At 44.3% G+C, this 11,673-nt stretch overlaps 1 protein-coding gene across 3 annotated transcripts in view; it reads right to left on the reverse strand.

Moving 5' to 3' along the window:
- Clock (clock circadian regulator) overlaps positions 1–6,681 on the reverse strand; it is an 82,297-nt gene extending 75,616 nt beyond the window's left edge. The window contains exons 1-2 of one of the 3 annotated variants that reach the window (XM_029544974.1): positions 6,455–6,681; positions 5,239–5,317 (exon numbers count right to left, since the gene is read on the reverse strand). The gene's annotated coding sequence lies outside the window, so the exon portion shown is untranslated. Of the gene's footprint in view, positions 1–5,238; positions 5,318–6,167; positions 6,349–6,454 lie in introns of those variants that run through there. The other 2 variants (XM_029544973.1, XM_021210666.2) reach the window with 2 other exon arrangements.
- Between the last annotated feature and the right edge of the window lie 4,992 nt (positions 6,682–11,673).

Below are 11,673 nucleotides of genomic sequence, written 5' to 3' on the forward strand. Positions count from 1 at the left end.
GAGAGAGAGAGAGAGAGAGAGAGAGAGAGAGAGAGAGAGAGAGGAAATCAGTTAAACTAGAGGTTGGCTATGAGAATCCAGTAAATTAATAAATGTTTAGCTAGGCCACTAAAGAACAAAGAATGCTCAAATTAGTAGACCAGGAATAATAGAGTGGAGGTTCTCAATCAGGGCATCTCCACTCCTTTTGGGACCAAACAACCTTTTCACAGGGGTCACCTAAGACCATCAGAAAACACAGATGTTTACATTATAATTTATAACAATAGTAAAATTACAGTTATGAATAGCAATGAAAACAATGTTATGGTTGGAGTTACCACCCCATGAGGAACTGTATTAAGGGTCGCAGCATTAGGAAGGTTGAGAACCACTGCTCTAGAGGTTACAAGGATATTAGACTCACTGTGTTTTCTACATATACTAAAAGGATTAAAAAAAACACACACACATATGACTACTCTGACAGTGACTTCAAGGAAACAATTCTTTGAAAAGCACAGCACAATCATATAGCCACACAGCCAAACACTGGCAGAAAACAAAGCACAGCAGACCAATGACTAGCCAGTGATGAGCTGGGTAGTAGACCCTGTGAACCTAGCATGGGACAGGCCCTAGGTTTCATGCTCAGCACCACAAAGAAAATCAAACACCCAACTGACTGATGCTCAGGAAATGCAAAGTACAGTCCAAAGCAAGACATAAATTTAGAAAAAGTGGACTTTAAAAATGTTAGACTTTACCTCATTATTGATTCTTACTACTAACATATTATACAGACTAGCATATTTTTCCAACAAAAAAAAGCATAAAATCTATTGAATTTGGTTATCAACACAAATTCAGTATAATTCTACTTGTATCCTATTCTTCTAAAAGCTATCAAAATTTTCAAGTTGTAATTCTCATTATCTTAAAAATTAAAACTTTTGTGTCCAACAGTCAAAGTGGTATTGAAAACATGGATCAGAATAAGCACATTCACACAATACCCTGGAGAGCACACTGATATGAACGTATGCAGAAGAGCTGAAGGAAGAGAGAGCGGCCTGCATTGCGGTGGATGTTACAGGTCTACACTGTCATGGCTCTAAGTGTGCACAGCCTCACATACCCCACAAGATTAACAATGGCTTTTCTGGGTGACAGGATTTTCAGTACTATTTTAAATTCTTAATCTGTGCTTTTTTTGTTGTTGTTTCTGCTTTTCCCAAGTTTCCATACTGGGATGTGCTACATTTATAACTGAGAGTTGAAAATTAAGAAAGTAAGTCAACTACTTAAGATTAAACTATATTTTAATAGAAAAGATACATTCTTAGGTGGGCAAATGGCTTACTCTACAGGTACAACCTTATTTGTGCTTCTTATTTCCTAAATACAAAAATGTTTAGAGCCGGGTATGGCATATGCCTGTAATCCCAGTACCAGAGAAATTGGCACAGGAGGATAAAGCGTCTGGAAACTAGCCTGGACTACATACAAAGCAACGTCTCTGTCTCAAAATAATCCAAACACCAACAACAACAAGGGAAGCAAGTTCTACTTTTATTTTCTACTATTTATAATAAAAATTTTTAAATTAAGTATTAGATTAAATACAAATTCTTTAAAAAGCAGAGATTTGGTAGGCATGGTGGTGTCCACCCCTTGATTCCGGTACTCACAATATAAAAATAAAAGTGATTTTGTCAAAAAAATAATATTTAAAATACAGAAGGTTTGTTATTGTTGTTGTTTAAGAAAAAAAAAAATCCTTTAGAGGCTGGAAAGTTGGCTCAATGGTTAAAAGCACTGGTTGCTGCTCTTTCAGAGGACCCAGATTCAATTCTCAATACTCACATGGCAACTTAAAACCATCAGTAACTCCAGTCCCAGGGTATCTGATATTCTTCTGGCCTCCACCCCCCACACATACACACATACAGTATACAGACATACATGCAAGCAAAACATCCATACAGACAAAATAGAATTTTAAAGTAAATAGTCCTTTTAAAAAAATCAAAAGCGATAATAAAAACTCACTCTTTATCAATGACTTCATTTTGTAGATAGGACAAACTTAAAATTATAAGCAGAATTATTTCTTCAGGAATTATACAACTAAAGTGATAACTCAGAATTAAAGTTGTCAGAATAAATTGTTTAGGTAATTTAACATTTCCAGAGTAAATCATACAGAAAGCAGAATTTCTTTATCTACTTAATTCATAGAAATTACATATATCAGGGTTATTAAAAATGGTTGTAAAGCAACTTATAAATGCCATTATGTAATTAAGTCAATTAGTAAGTATTAAACTGTTCTTACACTTGAAAGTGTTAGGTGAATAATTTTTTACAACTCTAACAACAATTGAGCTCAGAAAGAAAAGCTGCAGTGTTAGCTGATGTACTGTCTACAAGGAAATGACACTTCCAAACGGAGGCTTCATTGTCTGCAAGTACTGAACTAATCACAGAACAGTTTTGCTATAAAATGTGAAACTTTTAAAAATAATTTGCTCCCTACAATGTTTTATTAAAACAGTCAGAGCAAATAAATAGTTTAGCTGACCCAGCATCATAAGGAAAGGTACGGAGAGAAGGCATTTCATGTGGTGCTGAGGAGACAGTGAGAGAGGAAGAGACCACCTTCTTCTATTAGTAACAATCCCTGTCTGACATGGCTGAGAATGGACAACAGTTCATTGACAAACTACATTCCATATTACTAACAATCTTGAAATCAACACATAACTAGTTTATAATGATCAAATCAAGAGGTTCTTCCCAGTGGGCAAGCACCTATGCAGCAGATCCACGCCCACAGCATCCTCTCTGAGATGCCTGCTGTAAGGTGGCTCCTTGAGATGCCAGCCTGAGCTTTCTGGTTCTTCTGTTCTCTCCTTTTGTAACTAGTTACAAGGCTGAGATTCACCCTCAGGAACCCATACTTGAAACCCTACAATTTAGACACTTAAGAGTCCTATATAATAATGTTAAAATCTAAGTCTCTAGGCTGAATTCGCATCAGTTTGAACTCTCTCCAAACTGCAAATGCTTCCATATCAACTAGCCCTTCAATAGCTGTAGAGGTTATTCCCTAAGATTCATATCAAACGTTAAAACTTTCTGACATACTCCAAGTCCTTTCTATCCTGGGGGGGTGGGGGTGGGGGTGTGATTTACAGTGCAAGAAAACAGACAGACAATCAATCATTCACGAACTCAGTAACTGGTTAAGCATAACCCCAGCACTCAAATGGCTGAGCAAGACGGGAGAGCCTCTACCTCCACCATGGGCCAGTCTGAACTACATGCTAATAAGCCTTCCCAACACAATACCCTCCTCCAAAAACCCTACCAGAAAAAAATATCAATTAAGGTTAAAGCGGATATATTTATAAATTCACAGAAATAGACACAGAAAGCTACACATCCAATTGATAACAGTTATTTCTGGAGAAAGACATGAGGTAGAAATCGAAATGTATATCCAGTGTTGTGGCAAATACCTGTGATCCTAGTACTGGGGAAGCTGAGGCAGGAGGATTATCATGAGTTTAAGGCCAGTCTAGACTACATAGTAATTTCCATGACAGCCTGGGTTACTACAATAAGAGATTCTATCTTAACAACAAAAACAGAGGGCAGCCTTCACTTACAGGATTCATACATTAAAAGATTGAAAAAGAGCTACACATATGACATTCAAGTGAAAACTAAACTAGAGTGCACTACAGTGACTATCATATACCTGCCTCAAACAGAAACAGCACAAACATCCTGGCCTACCAAAAAAAAAAAACACTAGTGAGTACATGCCTATGCAACTAGTTCCCATGGAATATTACTGTCACTAGAGGGAGTTTTTGAGTATTCCCTCCCTAAAATTGCATCCACTCTCACACAACACCCTTTCAACCTTAACCTTGCTGCCAAAATTACGCCTGCTAGCAGAACTAGAAACATCATTAATATATGTTTACATAATCTGTTATCATAAATGGTTTAGTTTCTTATATTTAATTCTGAATTCTGTTTTCCTTAAGAAATAATCACATATACAACACATGTACATACTCACATATATATTCACACACATATACTCATACACTCACAAACACTCAGACAGACACACACACACTCAAATACACATACATATATTTATATTTCACAGGGTTTATGTCCGACTTCCTTAAAGAAAATAATAGCTTCCCACAAGAAAAGCACACTGTCTTAGTCAGGGTTTCTATTCCTGGACAAAACATCATGACCAAGAAGCAAGTGGGGAGGAAAGGGTTTATTCAGCTTACACTTCCATATCGCTGTTGATCACCAAAGGAAGTCAGGACTGGAACTCAAGCAGGTCAGGAAGCAGGAGCTGATGCAGAGGCCATGGAGGGATGTTCTTTACTGGCTTGCTTTCCCTGGCTTGCTCAGCCTGCTCTCTTATAGAACCTAGAACTACCAGCCCAGAGATGGTCCCACCCACAAGGGGCCCTCCCCACTTGATCACAAATTGAGAAAATGCCTTACAGCTGGATCTCATGGAGGCATTTCCCCAACTGAAGCTCCTTTCTCTGTGATAACTCCAGCCTGTGTCAAGTTGACACAAAACTAACCAGTACACACACTAAGCTAAATAAACTGGTTTATTATCATTGTAAATAGAATGTAAAACTTTGAGGTAGGGGTCGATGAAAGGAAAAAAATACTATAAAACTATAGTTTTTAAAAATATAAAAGGGAGGCACTATACTACCAAAGCACAATTCAACTTTAACACCAATCAGGGTTAGCAAGTTTTGAATTTGCCTGTGATTTCAGCATCGTAAAATGTAAACAATCAAGTTCACCTAAACTTTTCTCCAGTTTATTTTTCAAATATTAAGAGAAAAATACTGAGAATGATCAAAATTCCCTACAAAACCTGTTTATAAATCCATAAAACATTAAAAGAATAAGGCTATAAGCACATAAAGCATTTCATTTCTTTCACTATATGACCATCATCTTTGTGTCCTTTTTTCCACAGGTGATCATGCCAGTTCAAGCTAAGCTAGGCACATGGGTTCTTTCTCCTAAGATTTAAAACAAACCAGATTTGCAGTGTTCTGTGGGACCCAGAGACAGTCACGAATTAAGTTATAGCCTATTCATTTCTTTTCAATCAGATATGAAAGAGGATGGTCTGCAATTTTCTCTAATCGCTTTTAAAGCCACAACAATGCAATCAAGGGAAATTACCTTGCCGGTGATTTCGGGGATCAGTGCCCTAGTCAAATCAACAACGCCTGTAAAAGTTTCTTCTTGTGCTTTTCTTTCACTGCAATAGAAAACGCCAGGGTTTGTTGTTGCTGTTGTTTTTTCATGTCGTGTGTGGTTCGGCATTGCAATATCAAAACACCACGGCCTGATCTGTCATCCGTCAGGTCAGAGGCCAAAGCTCTTCCTTCTTCTTTCAAGATTCTGCTGACTACCTCGGACTTCCACAGCGGCAGAAAACACCCACAAAGATACAAACTTCGTGGCGCTACTCCCGGTACCGGGAGAGGCAGGACCACATCCAGGGCGGTCAGCCCCACAGGCAGAGCGCGGCCCGGCGCGGCGCACGCCGCTCGAGTCGGGACACCCGGGGCCCAGAGCAGCCCGCGGCCCGAGCCCCGGAACCACGACCACTAACGGAACCAGCCCTGGGCGGCGGTGGCCGCCGCTCGGACTGCGGATCCCGGCGCGCGCCGGCCGCCGCGAGGGCGGAGGCTCCGCGGAGGAGCTGGCCGCCCCAGCGCCCCATTGGGCGCCGCTCCAAACGTGCCCGAGTGGTGACAGGAATAAAGTGGGTCACAAGGCCTAGCGGGTCCCGGGCGCGAGCGCTCTCGGCGGCCGACTCGGCCTGCCCCGCGCTAACCCCGCGCCCAGTCTCCAGCGCGACGCGGCCCCGGTACCCCCCGGGGCCCGCGGGACCCACCGCGCCCCCCTGGCCCGCAGGTAACCCCCGGCGGCCCCGGGACACTTGGCGCAGGCCCGGCTGAGCGCGACTCCCCCGGAGCCCCGCGCTCTCTGCGTCCCCGGACCCCGGACCCCGGCCGCAGCTCCAGCCTCCCGGCCTGGCCCTCGCCCCCCGGTTCCCCGCCCCGGCCCCACACACTGCCCCCCGCGCCCTCCCGCGCCCTCACCGTGCCTAGGGCTCCGGCTTCCTCCTTCCCCCGCCCGGGACTCTGCCCGCGGCGGCTCGCGACAGCCGAGCGGCGACGGCCGGGCCACGCCACGGCTCCGGGAGCCCGCAGCACCAGGGGCGGCGAGTGCGCGCCCCCGACCCACCCCTCCAAATTCACCGCTACCGCCGCGCTCCTCCCCCTCCCGGCCTTCCCCTCCTCCACGGAATCCCGGAGCACGCATGCGCCACCCAGGCCCGCCGCCTGCCGCGCGCCGGGCCGAGGCCCACCCGGTGGGGCGCACTCACCGGGAGCGCGCGCGCGGCGGCGGCGGCCTGAGTTCCTTCGCGCTCTCGCCGTCCCGGCTTTCCTCTCGCCAGCCGGTAGCCGCCAGCCGAGTCCGTGATTGCGCTGCCTCCCGGCGCATGCGTCGTGGGCGCGGGGCTCGGCGGCCGGCCGGGCTCTGCACTCGCCCCTCCCCTCGCGGCCGCCTTCCCCCAGCGCGCCGGGCGCGCATGCGACTTTCCCCCGTTAGGCAGCCCCGAAGCCGCGCCGCGCAGTGCTGCGCTGTGCCGCGCTACGCCTGGGGATCCCGGGCACCCGAGGAAACCCCACTCCCGCAGGCCGGCGTGAGCTCGCTCCACGGCTGCCGAGGGAAGCCGGGATGCCCCGAGGCCCCCTTTCCTGCGCAGGCTGGGAGGCGGGGCCTAGCGGAGGGTGCGGCCGCCCGCAGAGCCCTGGACGGCTCGCGGTTCCCCGGGATGCGGCGCTCCCAACTGGTGGGAGCCGCCGGCTGGAGCGGTGCCTCTGTCCCCGGGAAAGCAGAGAGCTTGGCCTACGCCAAGTTAGACTTCTCCGGCCCAGTGCTCAGTTTCCTCTCCTGGAGGTGCGAAGGGTGCCTGGGACTCGGTTTTCCCGGCTCCTAGAGACACGCTAGGCTGACCGCTCCCCAGAGATGGGTCTGGACGACCCAAGTGACCTCCGCTGTAGCCGGGGAAGCAAAAGGTCGGGGATGTCTTTGCTCCTTTTATGAAAAGACAGGAGACACTGCAAAAGATGAGCACGGCGCTAGGGATGAATCAGGACCCTAGTTTACACTGGTTTCTTAGCTGCTGCACCCGAATTACTGGGAAAGAAGCTAATTCATAGCAATTTCTTTTAAAAATCAACTCCGACAGCAAACAGAAGGCAATAAATGAACCTATACTCTTTAGCTCCAAAAACCCTCTCTCCAAGGTAATGTCTGTCTCAATAAGAATTAAGTTCTTGGTGTATGTTGAGAAAAGAAAAAAAAAAAAAAAAAAAACTTCAAAACTAGGGAATTAACTGCGTTCTCCCCAGCAATGTGAACTCAACTCGTAGGAGGAGAATCCTCAAATTCCTGGCTACGCGTAGCCAGAACCCTGGCAGAACCTTTCCTTGGCATTCTTTGTTGCGTTTCGCCATCGAAAGGCCCTTAATGCACAGTTTCTGCTGTCCTAATCCATCTGCTGCTCGCTCGGGTTCATGTCCTTTGAACTCACCCATTCTCCACTCTGTCCTTGTGGTCCAGGCAGGACACAGTGGAGGAGGAAACCTTGGGTTCTCTGTCTCAGGCTGACAATTACTGCCAAGAAGATTGTTTCCCAGTGAATCTGATTCTGGAAAAAAATCTTTTCTTGTGTGACTAATGTAAGAGCAGGCACCACGAAGGGAAAAAACAGAAAACAGATTAAAACATGATGATGCAGCCTAGACGCATGAGCGCTGAAATCGATGTGGGCTAGATTCCTTTGGAAAGTTCAGTTAAAGTAATCAATAAATTCGTGAATGTGTTTGTTTTATTGCTTAAAACCAATACGAACTTTTCTGCCACCTACAAGTTAGCGTCTTGATCACTGGTAGGTAGTAAAAAAGGGGCAGGGGGTAAGGGTGCTGAGGGTGGTAAGTAGGTTGCAGCCAAATGAATTTGAATACTTTTCCTGGGTCAAATGTTTTGGTTTATGTATTCTCTTTTTCTATTATAGTTCCTCTAGTGTGTGTACACACACTATATAAATACATATTATATATATATATATATATATATATATATATATATATATCAAAATGACCTTTGCCCCCTTTAATGGTTTCATTGTCCTCTTAGTCACCTGTGACTCCTCCCTCGCTCACATTCTCTGTTTAATTATTTACCAAGACCTGTTGATAATCCCTTGATTTTCTGCTCAGTCCTCTGTCACTGTCTGACTATTTCCCACGGTTCAGTTTACAACTTTTCCCACATTTAAAAAAAAAAAGGGTTTCTTTTTACTTCCCAACTTTAACACTGTGTTTCCAACAAACAAAAATTTTGCCTCATAGTTTCATAAATCCTAAATCTAGGTTCCCAATTCTAAACCGCGACCTTATTGTCATGTGGCTTGTTGTCATTTAAACTAAGTGTTTCCGGTTCTCTTTTCAACTGTCTTTTCATCAAGTTATTCCTCTGTAAAATGATATGACTTCAAGTTATTCATCTGTTAAAAAAAAGAAATGTAAACTGCAGATAATAGTCTCAGTTCCCAGGGCGATTGAGAGGCAGCTGGGTATTGACACTGCTATGTAAATCCCATCTCAAGTATTGGCCACTTTCAGTTTTGAAATTAAAATCTAACTCTATCATTTCCCCCTTCCCTTTCCTCCCTCCAGTCCTTCCCAACCATTCACCTTGCTCTCCCTCAAACTCACGGCCTCTATTTCTCTAATTGGTGCACGTGTATTCCCAGATATATACATACAGCCCATTTAGTTTGTATAATGCCACTTGATATTGGATAACCAATTAAGGGCTCTTCTCTGGGGTAGACTTTTTCCTGATGTTAGCATTCCTTAGTTGCCTGTAGTTTTGTATCAAAGGCTTACCCCTTCCACGTTAGCATGTCTTGGTGTCTTTCCTTGTTCAGGTCTTATTTAGGCAGCCATATTGTTGAGACTTCATGGGCAGAGCTTCTCTGTCATCTGTAGAAGACTCAGTGTCACAGCAAACTTCCCTCTGTGTCTTCAAGTCTCTCTGCCTCTTGACCCACTATGTCCCTGAGCCTTAAGTACAGGAGCTGTGTTCTAGCTGAACAACACGGTCACCTGTTCTGCATTTTAACGTGGTTTTCTGTAATGGCCTCTGTTTAGAAAAAGTTTCTTTGATGAAGGGTGAGACCTATACTTATCTGTGGGTGTAAGGATTAATATTTGAATGTAGTTAGAAATTGCTGGATTAGTAATGTGGCAGTTGTAGGTTCTCCTTCAAGACCCATGACAGCACCAGCACCAGATAGTTGGCAGGTCGCCAATACTAGGAATGATTTCCTTCTTCTGTGGGCCTTAAGCCCAGTTAAGGAGCTACGGTGCTGTTGGGGGTTCAGCCAATGTATGTGTACCATGATTGCATTCTGAATGATATTGTTTGGCAACTTTTAAAATTCAGTTTCCTACCGTGATTTCAGGTGTCTTCTTAGTTCAGAATCTTTCCCTAGTTGCATAGATTTCACTAGTCACAAAGTGATGTCTGCTCTTCCATACCACGGTTCACATCTGCCACTAACATCCCTGGTTTCATCGTATTTTTACGTGAGCTAGAAGATCCAGAAGTGCAGAATAGTACTGTCAAGTGTTTTACAAGTCCATGGCTCTATTATTCAGATTCTTTCTAGTCCTTTTAAAATAGAGGGAATTTCAGTAATGTATGTGGTATTATGGAATTCATAGTCTAAAGTATAGGCTTAAAATGCTACTAATTGCTTTAAGCTGAGGGACACTGGAAGTCACGTGAGCCCCCTGAGCGTCAGAGTATTACACATAAGATATAAGAATAAGAATTTTGGAGACCTGTGGCTTTAGGTGGTGAGACTTGACTGTCGTCCGTCTTTACAGTCTGCCACTGGATCCCTGGGGACAGTTCCAGTGACCCAGGCCTTTTGCCTGCAGCCTGAGCCTCTCCTTCAGTTTTCATACACATGCGCAGCTAGCTACTTGATGCCTTCCCTTGGTTGTCTCACGTATGCCCCTTAAAACAAGAATATTTTGCTATTGTGAGTAGTTAATGGTGGTACACACTCGTAATCCTAGCAGGACCCTGTCTTTAAAAAAGAAAAAGAAGAATGTACATGTGAGAGCAGTCAACGGTGTTCCTTCTAAAACTCATGTTTCAGTTCATCTGAGAATCATGGCCCTATTACCTTATTTGATCTGCCCCATGCCTGCCCTCCAACCTCACACAGCCTGCCATTTGCTCCTGTGACATTCCAGAAACATCTTCCCAATTCCTTGCTAATCTCTGCCCACATCAGGCCTTGACAGATGCTGCCCTACCTATTCTTAAGCCTGCCTCCTCAACTTTCAAGTGTCAAAAGATCTTGGTAAGTTATTTAAGTATTCCTACTCCTCTGCCTACAAAATACCCAGTTTCTTATTTACTGTTTCCTTCATAATATATTAATTGCATATATTTGTTTAACGGTCTGTGTCTTATTTTAACCATCTCCCCTACTACCAGATGATACACTATTTTATTTACTATTTGCTTATGGCATTTATTTCAATACCTGGAGTGACTGAATGACTAAGTTGATGGGATTAGTGGTAAAACCTGCTAGGAAGAGTTTATATCCCCAACTATGATTGGAGGAAGATTGTCAAGAAGTAGCTTTAGATTTATATAAAATCATGAAGGAGGAGGGATAAACTGGAATTCATTGGGGAAGATCATGTGACCAGTATGATTGTCCTAACAGTGTCCACAAGAATGTAGAACACTAGTATAGGAAAAACAACTCTCTGTATAAGACCATGTGACTATAATAAAGTTACTGCCTATCTAAGAATGTGTGTCACTGTAAATACAGAGATCTACCACCTGTGTAGGAGTGTGTAACACCAGAATAGATGTTACTGTAAGAATATGTAACACTGTTGAGAAAGCCACTGCCCGAGTAATGTGTGTAACACTGCAACAGAGGAAGACACCACCAGTATACGGTGCGGAGTGAAGGCCAAAGCAGGGAGCAAAGAGCCCCGGTAGCTCACCTTCTAAATAACTACCAATATGTGATGCCAGAAACCACCACCTCCTCGGCTTCTTCCTCACTGTTTGTGTGTGTGCATCACACACGAGTGCTCAAGAGTGTGCTCACTAAGGATCAAAGCACTCCATCCCTGAACTACATCTCCAGTTATCGGCTCACTCTGAGACAAGTCTCAATATGTAGCCTAGGCTGCCCTCAAACTTGTGTCCTCCTACCTATGTATTTCTGATGCCATGTCTTGGGTTCTTAGATGGTACTGTCCTTTTCTGCCCCCTTTATCCCATTTCATTTCATGTGACGTGACCATGGCTTCAGCATCAACTAGAGAAATGGATGGTGTCTCTGAACTTTAAAGTCTAAAGGGGGACAATAATCTCATCCATGGGCAGATTTATCAGTATTACCCAGTACTTACTGTCTTAGTCAGGGTTTCTATTCCTGCACAAACATCATGATCAAGAAGCAGTTTGGGGAGGAAAGGGTTTATT

This window comes from Mus pahari, chromosome 13 (genome assembly GCF_900095145.1).
Source record: "Mus pahari chromosome 13, PAHARI_EIJ_v1.1, whole genome shotgun sequence".
Taxonomy (NCBI): domain Eukaryota; kingdom Metazoa; phylum Chordata; class Mammalia; order Rodentia; family Muridae; genus Mus; species Mus pahari.